This window comes from Microtus oregoni, unplaced genomic scaffold, assembly GCF_018167655.1.
Source record: "Microtus oregoni isolate MIOR12 unplaced genomic scaffold, Mior012 000018F_ref0000195, whole genome shotgun sequence".
In the NCBI taxonomy this organism is placed as follows: Eukaryota; Metazoa; Chordata; class Mammalia; order Rodentia; family Cricetidae; genus Microtus; species Microtus oregoni.
Window position 1 is genome coordinate 20,855,779 of NW_024543077.1, and position 13,899 is coordinate 20,869,677.

The following is a 13,899-nucleotide window of genomic DNA, read 5'->3' on the forward strand; positions in this document are numbered from 1 at the left end:
CCAAAGCAGTTTCTTTTTTAACCAATGACCTTGTTCTGTCACACTACAGTATGATTTTTTCTCTCAGGTTTTTGAAGAATGTACAAACTAACTTCAAAGATTCTCTACAGGAGTGCTCATATTATGTATTTGGAGATGACTGTAAAAAAAAGATTTACCACAGATTCCACTTACATGTATCTCTAAAGTATGTTTCTTTTTAAGCCTTTTAAGAGCACATGGGTCTGCAAAGGCCTTATCACACTGATTTCGTTCATATGGTTTCTTTCAAGTATGTGTTCTTCTATATATTTTAAGAGAACCATGTTGTGCAAAGGCCTTACCACACCAATAACATTCATAGGATATCCTTCTCTCCAGCATGTTGTCTTTTATGCCAGAGAAGACTATTTTGATATTCAAAGGCCTTACCACACTGATTACATTCATAGGGTTTCTCTCCAATATGTGTTCTTTTATGCAATTAAAAAGCACTGTGTTGAGCAAAGGTCTTACCACACTGACTATATGCATAGGGTTTCTTTCCAGTATGTGTTCTTTTATGCCTTTGAAGAGTACTGTTTTCAGCAAAGGCCTTACTACACTGATTACATTCATAGGGTTTTCCCACAGTATATGTTCTTTTATGTATTTGAAGATTATTGGGTCGAGCAAAGGCCTTACAACACTGATTACATTCATAGGGTTTCTCTCCAGTGTGTGTTATTTTATGCATTTTAAAACTATTGTGATAAGAAAAGACTTCATCACATTGCTTAATTTCACAGCATTTTTCTCCGCTATGTGTTTCTTCATTCCTTTGATGATGAATGTTATAACACAAGGCTTTAGTACAATGAGAATATATTGAAAACTTCTCTGCAGTTTGATTTCTTTCAATCCTGCAAGGATAATTTACACATGTAAAAGCATTACCACATTCAATACACTGATGAACCTCATATCTATATGAATTAATTTCATATTTTTTCCAATTGTAAAAAGGAATCAAATATCAAGGTTTTATAACTTTGTTTAAAATCATGTTTTGTTCTCTCATTTGGAGTCATTTTGCATCAAGAAAAATATTTGTGATGATAAAAATCCATTGTACCATGGTTTATCTTTTGGTCTATAACTGCACCTATATTTCTTCTAGAATATTTTTTACATTTTTGAAGAGAACTGCATACACTGAGTGCTTTACCAACTTTACTGCTTCATAATTCTACTATACTATGAATCATTATACATATGGTAAGTGAACTTAGACATATGGAAGTATTTGCATAGACCTAGCACTCATTTTTTGTAAAGTAATTTTGTATTTATGTATTAGCCATGACGGTAGAAAATAAATTAACTTTATATTTTTGGATAAAATTGAATATGTACACTCTACATGAGAACTACAGTTTTTCTTCTTAATTGTTCTTAAGGAGAGGTATGCTAAATCTTTCCATAACCCTATGCTCATACACTTGTGTATGGAGTTACATATGATATATACACACACATATATATATATATATACATATATATATATATATGAAAGAAAGAATAGTGAATAAAAGATTTCCACAATGAAACCTCAAGGTTTGATTTTCACAGACTTGTGCTATAGATATTAAGGTTTCTCCACAACCACCCCCCCTTGACCCTTGACTCACCTGCTCTCATTAAACTTAGCACAGTCACCAAAAGTATATGCGTAATAAAAGGCTTACCATGGGCTACTGAATTAGTAGAAAGCTTTGTGGCTATACTCATCATCACTGAATATGTATACATTTTCTGTCATGAAACAAATGAACCAGCAGTTCTACAACATAGCTCTTGTGGTGCTATGAATCAAATGGTGATATCTGTTTAGGCATTGGTACCTAGACTTTTTCTTAAATGAAGTCTTTGCACATGCAATTCACATACATGAAATAGAGGTATATGGATTTGTGAGAATTTAATAACCATCAATGCATTTAAAGCTGTGCTTATTTACACTGTTGCTTTTGTTTTAAAGTTCCAGAACACATTACAAACTATTCAAGGGAAATTGTTATGAACTTGCACAAGAAAATTACCTTGCATGTATTCTAGAACATTGACAATGTTCTTCGGTGTTAAGGTCTTCCCAAGTGTATCGTAAAATACAGTATCAGAATATTTATGTTATATTATTTAAAATTGTGCAACAATTAGCTTATTATCTTAAGTGCACCTCAGAACTATGACTGTGTTATTCACCTCATTCTTCTTTCTCTAAAACAAATTACAGAACAAAATCATAAACCAAGGAAAAGTTGTCTCGACATTTTGAAACATGAAGGAAATTCATTTTTACCTACAGTAGTGAGGTTCCTATAGGTCTCCAGCATCACATCTTTGTAGAGATTCTTCTGGGAAGGATTCAGCAAATCCCACTCTTCCTGAGTGAAGTTGATATGCACATCATCATAGGTCACTGCCTTCAAAAATATACCACATGTGTACAATGAAAGCATGACAGTGAAATGCATACTTCTTTGAAAGTATAGTTTTATGATTCTGGTGTTCCCCATTCTTGTTCCATGACATAGACAGTCACTTTAGAAGGAAATTGAAAAGGAGAATCTATTCTGTTATTTCTGTGTCCTTTGTATAGGATACCACTTTATAAGAGCAGTATCTATTCACAGGGAGAGAAAAAGAGAAAAGATCAACAGTACATTGTATGCATGAGAAATTTATATAGAAAATTAATGACTACAGAAAGAAAAAATAGAGGGACAAACATGGTGTATTGATGTATTTTGCCTATAACCACAAAACTCAGAAAACAGAGGTGGGTATATTTGTCTCTGAGATGAATGACTTTCAAGTCTATGCAATCAGGTCCAGAAGTGGTAGAAGTACATATTAAGACCCTGTATCCATTGCAAATGTCAATGAAACAAACAATGCCATAGAAAAACTGAAAAGCTTTTATTGAAGTTTCTACAAAGAATTTTTTTCACTCCTAGTCCGCATTCATCTTCCTGATACCTGAATTACCCTAACATAAACTGCAATATCAATAACATTTTGTAGAAAAAGAACTGCCTATATAAAACAGTTACAGGTGGACAGATGAAAGCACTAGAAATATAAATGTTGGTCATAAATAATCAATACCAAGCTGCAGAGAGCGCAGAGCAATACAGCACTCTTGCTGATCTTCAATTGAGGTGGACAAATTTGCCAGTACTTATGGGGATTACAACTTTCCATTTTTCCAGGGTCAGGATTTCTGTTATATTTTGATCATTCTCATGACCAGATATCTATATAGTAAATATCCATGCAGACTTATAAAACAGTCATATTGATTTAAAAAAATTAAAGCAAGCATAACAAGCAAGAAGATGCTCATACAGCTGATATTTAATGACTCAGCAGTATTAATGTTATCAATCCATGGAATGGCATCCTAGGAATCCGAGTGATACTCTGTCAAATTTAAAATTCAAGATAAGCATGAAGCTCAGCACAGCAGCATATACTTGACATAAAATATACCTGCATTCCAGGGCCATCATCCAATAACATAAAAACAAATAGATCCAGGAATGATGCCTCCCTTTTCTTTCAGGAATTTATAGCCACACAATGACGCAGATAAGCAAACAAAACAATTAAAACAGTAGGTTACCTAACTCCTGAGCACTGAACAACAACTGTTTCTGCTATATGGTGTGTGATTTAGAGATTGAGCATATAATGATGGTAAAAGCATTTCAGTATAAGTAGAAAGTTGGCTGATTAATGTCAAGCACAACACGGTAGATTTGAATGTCAGGAAATTACTAGAGGGTATTGAGACTCATAATATACAATGAAGAATTTTATCTAGAAAGGCTTCTCCTACTAAAGAGCCACAGAAAATTGAAACAGACCACTAAGGAAAGAAATTTGTTCAAATACATGATCATTTCTGGGAGGTTGTTCATTCAGTCAAGTACATTCTGAACCCAGTCACTATTGGCTCATGGTCAACAATGGAAATAATGCATTTAGTCATTGCAATGATTCACATTTAATGATGCTTGAAGAAGGATGCATAAAAGAAACCCAACACCTGTTCAGAATTGAAAAATAGATGTTTATTTACTTAGTGGTAGACTCACAAATCAGAATCCTATGCTTGAACAGAGATCAAAAACCGAATCACAGTCGCTGGGCGATGGTGGTGCACGCCTTTAATCCTAGCAATCGGGAGGCAGAGGCAGGTGGATCTCTGTGAGTTCGAGACCAGCCTGGTCTACAGAGCTAGTTCCAGGACAAGCTCCAAAGCCACAGAGAAACTCTGTCTCGAAAAACCAAAAAAAGGGCTGGAGAGATGGCTCAGTGGTTAAGAGCACTGCCTGCTCTTCCAAAGGTCCTGCGTTCAATCCCCAGCAACCACATGGTGGCTCACAACCACCTGTAATGAGATCTGGTGCCCTCTTCTGGCCTGTATACTTAATAAATAAATAAATCTTTAAAACAACAACAACAACAACAAAACCGAATCACATAGCCAGACAGAAAAGAGGCCAGACTCATGCTCTACATTGGCATATATTGTATATGAAGCCATGCTACCAATGGGTGGGAAACCACCGTCTGTAAGGCTTCCTATAGCACCTCCCCCTTTAGTTTAAAGAAGAGTTCTAAGCCCAATACACAACTATATACAATAAGAACAATATATTCAATAATTATCCTATCCTAACTAGTTTAAGTCTTGTATAATAAATAACTTGGCCAAGTCATGAGAGGAAATTAACTATAACTATCTAGTCTTCAACCCCATCGAAGATCTGAGAAAGGACATAATATTACTTGAGTAAGCAGAAAGTTCAATCAAGCAACTTTCAAAATGTGCAACAAATTACAGAGACAACTGGCTACCTGGGCAATCATCCAAATTCTCATGTGCAACATTGAAGCAACCAACCTTGGCTAAGACCTAGAATAACCGACAGACCATTTTCAGAGGTAGGAAATTTTTCAAAACCATCTTACCCTGTCTTGTCAAGATTTCGCAGATTTACTTATCCATTTTCGGATACCATGTATCTTGTCAGTGGTTGAGACATGACCATGTCTTTGCCCAAAGGTCAGTTTTGACAACAAGAAAACAAGCTTCGAGTGTCTTTGGTACTTAACATTCTCTGGAATAAGATCAATGCTATCAGTAGTAATTGTGTCTTACTTCAACAATACCCTAAGTTATTTAAATTCCATATTTTACAGCTCTTTGAAGATTACCTATCTATGCAAAATATGTTTTTTATGTATCTAAAGGACCTGATTATTCTAACTATATGTATGACAAATATAGATGACTATTGATCTATATTTCTTAATACCTATATAACTCAAAGACTAAGACTTCATATTAGAATATTGTACAATAAACAACTGTGCAACAAATGAGGACAATGGGTTAAAATGTAACCAATGAATAAGTACCTTGATCAGTCATAGAAATGTACATTGCAATTTGATAAATATATTTATCAATATATAAAATGTTTTAAGCAGAGGTAGAAGCATGAATGCACACAACATTCAATATAATTTAACATTATATCAATATACAAAATTCTATATCAATGCAATTGCCGATAAATTATAACTCACAAGTATTCACTCTGTTAGTCACTATTATTATTAGTGTATGTAAGCTCACACTAATCTATTATTTTTTAGTTGAACAGAGTGGAGAAGCAAGGGACACCTCTGCTGGGAAATAACATTATGGGTGTGGAGCAGAAGTAGCAGGTTTTTAAAAATATTTATTTATTATGTATACAATATTCTGTTTGGGTGTCTGCCTGCAGGCCAGAAGAGGGCATCAGACCTCATTACAGATGGTTGTGAGCCACCATGTGGTTGCTGGGAATTGAACTCAGGACCTTTGGAAGAGCAGGCAATGCTCTTAATGGCTGAGCCATCTCTACAGCCCCTCACACTAATCTATTGTTCCATCCAATTTTCCCATTTTTTTCAAAGATATCTCTCAGCCTCTAAAATTTCACCTCCAACCCAAAACCCTATACCAATTATAATCAACCCCTAAATGATGTCCCTAACCCTGAGGACAAACTTTGTTGGGAGAGAGGATATAGTCTTTAAGAAATACTTCCAGCTGTCGTGGGGGTGATATTCTTTCTATGGGATCCTGTGAAAATAAAATGATGGGGCCGCTGCCGCGCTGCTCAGCTCCTCACTTCAAACAATGGTGGCTCTGACCCCGAGCTGTGGCCGTCAGCAGCATGCAGGGTAAGTGCAAAGCACTGAAATTGAATTTTGCCAATCCACCTGTCAAATCAACAGCACGGTTTACTCTCCATCTTAACACTACTGAAGTCCAGAACCCACACATAGAGAGACTGAGAACACACAGCATTTAGTCATCAGGAAAACTGAAGATCTCCCTGGAACAACACTGGGATTTCACTGTAGAGGACTTGAAAGACCTTGGAGAAATTGGACGAGGAGCTTATGGTTCTGTCAACAGAATGATCCACAAACCAAGTGGGCAGATAATGGCAGTTAAAAGAATATGATCAACTATGGATGAAAAAGAACAAAAACAACTTCTCATGGATTTGGATGTAGTAATGCGGAGTAGTGATTGCCCATACATTGTTCAGTTCTATGGTGCACTCTTCAGAGAGGGAAACTGTTGGATCTGTATGGAGCTCATGTCTACCTCGTTCGATAAGTTTTACAAATATGTATATAGTGTGTTAGATGACGTTATTCCGGAGAGATCTTAGGCAAAATCACTTTAGCAACTGTGATAGCACTAAATCACTTAAAAGAAAACTTGAAAATCATTCACAGAGTTATCAAACATTCCAATATTCTTCTGGACCAAAGCAGAAATATTAAGCTCTGTGATTTCGGCATCAGTGGACAACTTGTGGACTCCATTGCCAAGACAAGAGATGGTGGGTATAGACCGTATATGGCACCTAAAAGAATAGACCCAAGTGCATCACGACAAAGGTATGATGTTCGCTCTGATGTCTGGACTTTGGGGATCACATTGTACAAGATGGCCACAGGCCAATTTCCTTAACCAAAGTGGAATAGTGTGTTTGATCAGCTAACACAAGTAGTGAAAGGAGACCCTCCACAACTAAGTAATTCCGAGAAAGGGAATTCTCCCCCAGTTTCATCAACTTTGTCAACTTGTGCCTTACGAAGGATGAACCCAAAAGGCCAAAGTATAAAGAGCTTCTGAATCATCCCTTTATTTTGATGTATGAAGAATGTACTGTTGAGGTCACATGCTATGTTTGTAAAATCCTGGATCAGATGCCAGCTACTCCCAGCTCTCCCATGTATGTCGACTGATACTGCTGCTACATGAAACTTTAGAAAAAAGGGCTGAGAAGAAGCAAGTTGTAAAAAGTTTTCATCCTGTATCACAGTGTTTTTATTGCTCACCCAGACACCATGTGCAATAAGATTGGTGTTCATTACCAATATGTCTGTATACTTCTGTCACCTAGAATGTGCATCCCTGTAATACCTGACTGATCACAGTGTTAGTGCTGGTCAGAGACCTCATCCTGCTCTTTTGTGATGAACATATTCATGACATGTGGAAGTCAGTACGATCAAGTTATTGACTGTGATCAGATCACACTTTAAATTCATTTCTAGACTCAAAACCTGGAGACACAGCTACTGGAATGGTGTTTTGTCAGACTTCCAAAGCCTGGAAGGACACAGTAATGGATGTACTATGTCTGAACATAGAGACTTGGGCTTGAGTGAGAAGAGTTTGCACAGCCAGTGAGACACATTGCCTTCTGGAGCTGGGGGACAAAGGAGGGATTTCCTTTTTTTTTTTTTCACCAAGTGCCATAGATTTCCTGATCTGATATTCTGTTGCTTTAAAGTCACAGTTGATGTTTGGGAATTGATGTGCTCAACCAGATTTCCTGTTCAAAATATCATGTTAAATTAGAACAAATTTGTCTTTATAAAAACCATGTTGCTTTCAGAGAGGTGAACATTAAAACACTGATATGGGAAAAAAATAATGGTTAAGTTCCAAGATTACTGTCTAGTATCATTGCAAATAGTCTCTGAGTATTTGGTAAGGTTTTTATGAGCGTCCTATTAGAAGGTCTGTCCAGAATGTTGTAAAAAAGTGGACCATTTCAGCTAAGCAAGTCAGAACCATCTTGAGCAGCTGGTACACAAAACAGGTCTGATAGTAACACTATCATCATCATGCCATCATATCAACCAGGTTGAGTTGTTGTTGTGAGGCCCCAACTTCTTCCTGGAAATTTCAAAACTTACTTCAGGAAAATTCATTGTTCATTGTGCTAAACTTAAACATTGAGTCTACAGACATATACAGACATATATTTTCAATGGCATGTACAAGACAGACAAAAATAGATATGGAGAAAAGGGAAAATTCTTCTAAATTCTTTTTTCTTTCCATCCCATGCTCCTGACATGAGACAAAAACTCTCTGAATTTTTATTTTAACAACATGCTTATATTTATAGAGAGGGACAGAGCCAATGTCCAACTCCAAAGCCATCTCTATAAATTCATAAATAGACATCCACCTACAAAAGGCACTAAATGAAATGATAGGATAAAAGTGTAGATTACTGAATCTGCTCTAAAAAGAATAAAGGAATATATATATATATATATATGTGTGTGTGTGTGTGTGTGTGTGTGTGTGTGTGTGTATACATATATATATATATGTATGATGAGATAAAAGGGTAGGTCATTAAAATTAATTTTACAAAGTCACCGCTTATTTATACATTTTACATTGATATAGATATGGACGCTTCCTTTTACTCCAAACTTGACATTATTTTTGTTAAAATACTGTCGAGGATTTTCTATTCTTACTCAAGCTATTTTATCTAATGCAACTCAGTTAAACATGTAATGAAAATTTCTAGTCCTTGAAACTTATTATTATAAACCAATTAGGATATAAAGTACTAGATGTTAGTAGTTTGTTATTTATTACAATTGAAATTATACTCAAGTTATGTTTTCAACATTATACAGAATTTTATTAGCTGATTCAAATGAACATATTTTAGAGAAAATGTTTGCTGAAGTAAAGCAAACTTTATCTTCTTGGGGAATACAAATTTCTTCTGAAAATATACAAAAAGGTGATTATATTAATCATTCAGCATATAAAATACTTTTACAAAAATTTGAGCCCTAAGGTAAAAATTAGGAGAGATTATTTGTGGAATCTTAATAATTTTCATAAATTGTTGCGCCGGGCGGTGGTGGCGCACGCCTTTAATCCCAGCACTCGGGAGGCAGAGGCAGGCGGATCTGTGTGAGCTCAAGACCAGCCTGGTCTACAAGAGCTAGTTCCAGGACAGACTCCAAAACAACAGAGAAACCCTGTCTCGAAAAACCAAAAAAAAAAAAAAAATTGTTGCAAGACACTGACCATCTATATCCCACTATTAGAGTAAAAAACTGAAAACAGTAATTTGGACCAAACCATAAAAGGTGACAAGGATTTAAACAGTCAAAGAGAATTATCATCTAAAGCAGAGAAAAAAATTGGTTTAGTGGAAATAAAATTATAGGAGATACACATGGGATTGTTTGGATCTGAAGTTTGATTATGTTTAAGACATTTTCTTGATACAGGGTTTCTCTGAGGCTTTGGAATGTGTACTGGAAGTAGCTCTTGTAGACCAGTCTGGCCTCAAACTCCACCTGCCTCTTCCTCCCAAGTGCCACCACTGCCTGCCCTTCATTCTAGACATTTTACACTCTATGCATTCCCCATAGGAATTTTACTGCAGAGGAAAGATATTATCTTATAATAGATAAATTCAAATGGCCAAAAGACACTTAAGGAAATGTTCAACATCTTTAGCCATCAGGGAAATGCAAATCAAAATGACACTACAATTCCACCTTACACCTGTCAGAATGGCTAATATTAAAAACACCAGTGACTGCTTATGCTGAAGAAGATATGGGAGTAAGGGAAAGACTCTTCCATTGCTGGTGGAAATGCAAATTGTACAATAACTCTGGAAAACAGTATGAAAGTTTCTCAGAAAATTAGGATTCAGCCTACCTTAATATCCAGCAATACAAATGACAATGATGTGAATCCCTTATACATTAATATTGATTGTAGAGTAAAGGACATTCATGCTACAATCCACAGACACAGAGAGAGCTAACAACAAAGGATCAAGGGAGGGATACATCGATCTCCCTGAAAGGGGCACTAGAATAGGTTTTCTGGATTGAAAGGGGGTAGTTGGGAATGGGAAGAGGAGAAAGCAGGAACAGCGTATTCTGCTATTCTCATAGAATTCTACCTCATTCACTTGTTATCAGACTGGCCTATTTCAGGAACTCAAAGCAGCAGGAGCAGACACAGGCAGTCAAACAATAAGAGGAGCTAAGGAGACCCTGCTGGCAATGGGGAGGAAGTACCATAGCAATCGCCTCCCACCTTGGTTGAGGACATTAGGTTAACAGAGCCCACAGAATCAACTAAGCAGGAGTTATTAGTGCTCACAGAGACTCGTGATCCTTTAGGGGCGTGTGCTATATGCTTTGCATATATGTTATCAGTTCATACTATGGTGTTTTGTGGGACTGCTAAGACTGGGTGTATATGTGGTGTGTCCTTTAACTCATTTGACAGCTTTTGAGACCCCTTTCCTCATACTGGTTTTCTATATCCAGGCTTGTTTTGTTTTCTGCATATAATCTTAATTTAACTTGTTGTACCATGTATGTGGGGTGGTTTTCCATGTCTACTTGACAATAACCTAGAGACATCAGGGATTAGGGCGCCTCCGGAAAAAAAAAATGCCTCCACGGAATTCAGAAATGAGTCATTCTCTCAAAGACTGATCAATGGCAGAGGGCTCAGCCCATTGAGCATTGTGACATCCCTGGGCTGGTCCTGGGTTCTATAAGAAGAGAGGCTGTATAAGTCATGTGAGGTAAGAAAGGAAGAAGCATGCCCCCATCACATCTCCATTAATTTTGACTCAAGAATCCTGCCCTCCTTGAGTTCCTTCCCTGGTATGCTTTAATAGTGAACAACAATATGGAAGTATAAGCCAACTAAGCCCTTTTCACCCCATTTTGCTTTTTGGTCATGGTATTTCAACACAACAGCAGAATCCCTAATTAAAACAAGACTATGTTTTGTTGATATGTATGAGATTCTAAAGGTAAACAAAGAAGAGAGATTTTGGGGAAATGTGAGACTGAGATGAATGGTGGAAGGAAGCACTGCAGTCAAGGTAAAAAAAAGAAGAAGAAACAAAAGACTAATGAAAGAGAGGAGTGAGGACAAGTGAGGGAAGAATGGGTCAAGGAAAGATGAAAATTCAGCAGAGTGAATGCCAAATCCTGTGGTTCTCTCTCAGGTACATGGGGCTACATATTGTGTTTGGTTGGTTTTTTTGTTTCTGTTTTCTTTCTTGGGACAGGGTTTCTCATTAGCTTTGGAGCCTTTCTTGGAACTAGCTCTTGTAGACCAGACTGGCCTTGAACTCACAGAAATGCACCACCAATGACTGGTGAGACTTCACTTTCCAAGGGCTTACTTAATTAGCTCTATCCCTACTGAAGCATTAATCTAATTGATATTTAAAATAAAACTCAGACCAGGCAGTTGTGGCACACACCTTTAATTCCAGCACATAGGAGGCAGAGGCAGGGAGATCTCTGTGAGTTCAAGGCCAGCGTGGGCAACAAAATGAGTTCCCGGACAGGAACAAAAGCCACTGAAAAACCTTGTCTCAGAAAAACTAAACTAAACTGAAATAAAATAAAATAAAAACTCAGGCATCAGACAGCAGGGTAAGAACTTGAAAGATCAGAAAATCAATTGATCAGCCACTGTTGACTACTACCTCTTCAATTTCTCCATACAAGAAAAGAGCCCATACCTTCTCTCAAGCCTGCCTTAATAATCCTGACTCCTACCTGGCCAAAGTCCTTTAAACCTCTAGGGTAATCATCAGTCAGGTTGTTGTTAGCTGTGTCCTGACTCCAGGCAAGCTTTATTATGAGAACATGATCAAAATGTCATACCTTTCCCCCTTTCTTACTAAATAAAAAATGAAGAATTTAACTAACACAGTAAAGCTATATACAAAATATACAACAACTATATACAAATATATATAGGAAACAACGAACAATCCATTTGTATTTGGTAAATTTAGAGAAAATACTTTATTATCTGTCCTATCTAGGTAAGTCCAAATGTTGTACCTCAATCATTTTTTATCCCAACCTAAAATAAACTTTTTATATCTCTTAACCTTACATATTTCATGCTAGTTTCTGAGTTGATTCAATTTTGCAACAACAGAGAGAACTACAATTATCTAGTATTTAACTCCATTAGAGACCTGAGAAGGATAAAATACTACCTGAGTAAACAGAAAGTATAGTGTTTATCTATCTCCATGGAGAAATCTCAAGTCCAAATAGATCAAAACATAAAACCAACTACATTGAACTTCATAGAAAAGAAAGTAGAAAGTACACTTGAACACATTGGTACAGGAGACCACTTTCTATATATAACCCCAGCAACATGAACACTAATAGCAATATTTAATAGATGGGACCACCTAAAACTGAGAACTTTCTGAAAAGCAGAGGAAATGTTTAATAAAATGGCAGCCTACAGGATAGAAAAGGTCTTCTTCAACCCCACTTCAAACAGATGGCTGATATCCAAAATATATATAGAGCTCAAGGAACTGGTCATCAGAAGAACAAATAAGCCAATAGAAAAAAAAATGTAGAGACTTAAACAGAGAACTCTCAACAGATGACTATAAATGACTGAAAGACACATAAGGAAATGCTCAACATCCTTAGCCATTAAGAAATGTAAAAAAAAAAAATTCGAGATCCCACCTTACACCTGTAAAAATAGCCAAGATCAAAAACACCAAGGACAGTTTATTTGGAGAGGATGTGGGGTGAAGGGAAAACATCTCCATTGCTGGTGGGCATGCAAACTGGTACAATCACTTTAGAAATCAGAATGGTGATTTCTCAGAAAATTAGGACACAACTTACCTCAAGACCAAGCAATACCACTTTGGGTATAACATAAATGATTCTCAATCATATCACATGATATATTCATAGTGCATGTGTGCAGCTATATCCATATCAGCACTATTTGTATTAGCCTGGTAACAACCTAAACACTCCCTGACCAAAGAATGAATGAGGAAAGTGTGCTGCATTTACACAATGGAGTACCACACAGCAGAAAAAAAAATGACATCTTGAAATCGCAGGCAAATTTATGCATCAAGAACACATCATACTGAATGAGGTAACCCAGACCCAGAAAGACAAATATACAATGTCCTCACTCATAAGTGGCTTTTAGACCTAAAACAAAGAAAACTGGCCTACAATTCTCAAGCCCAGAGAACCAAGATCACAAAGAGAAATCTAAGAGAGACATACATGGATATAATCTACATGGAAAGTAGAAAAAAGACAGAATCTTTTGAACTAATAGTGAGCATGGAGATCATGGGAGAAGGTAGAAGAGGGGAGGAAGGGAGGAGAGCAGAGAAAAATATATACGTCAATGCAAACAATTTTAAAAAACCAGGAAATGAGAAAAACAACTGACTGCTTGGACAGTCACCCAAGATTCCCTTGTACTGTAGGACTTTTAACTTTAGCATATACACGTAGAAGATCTGACCATGTTTCTGTGAAGCAGGAATTTTTAAGGATTGTTCTGCTTTGCCATGGCCATGCTCAGCTTTCATTTTCTTTTGTGTCCTGCCTATCGAACTTGAACAGTATACAGTCAGTAGTTAACTCAAAGGGCAGTTTCTTGCCAGTGCCTAAATCTTGCCA

The 13,899-nt window shown here is 36.6% G+C and overlaps 2 pseudogenes; one reads left to right on the forward strand and one right to left on the reverse strand.

Annotated features, from left to right (window-relative positions):
- Positions 1-337: 337 nt before the first annotated feature.
- LOC121458671 overlaps positions 338-13,899 on the reverse strand; it is a 37,226-nt pseudogene continuing 23,664 nt past the window's right edge.
- Positions 6,257-7,371, forward strand: LOC121459031 (annotated as a pseudogene).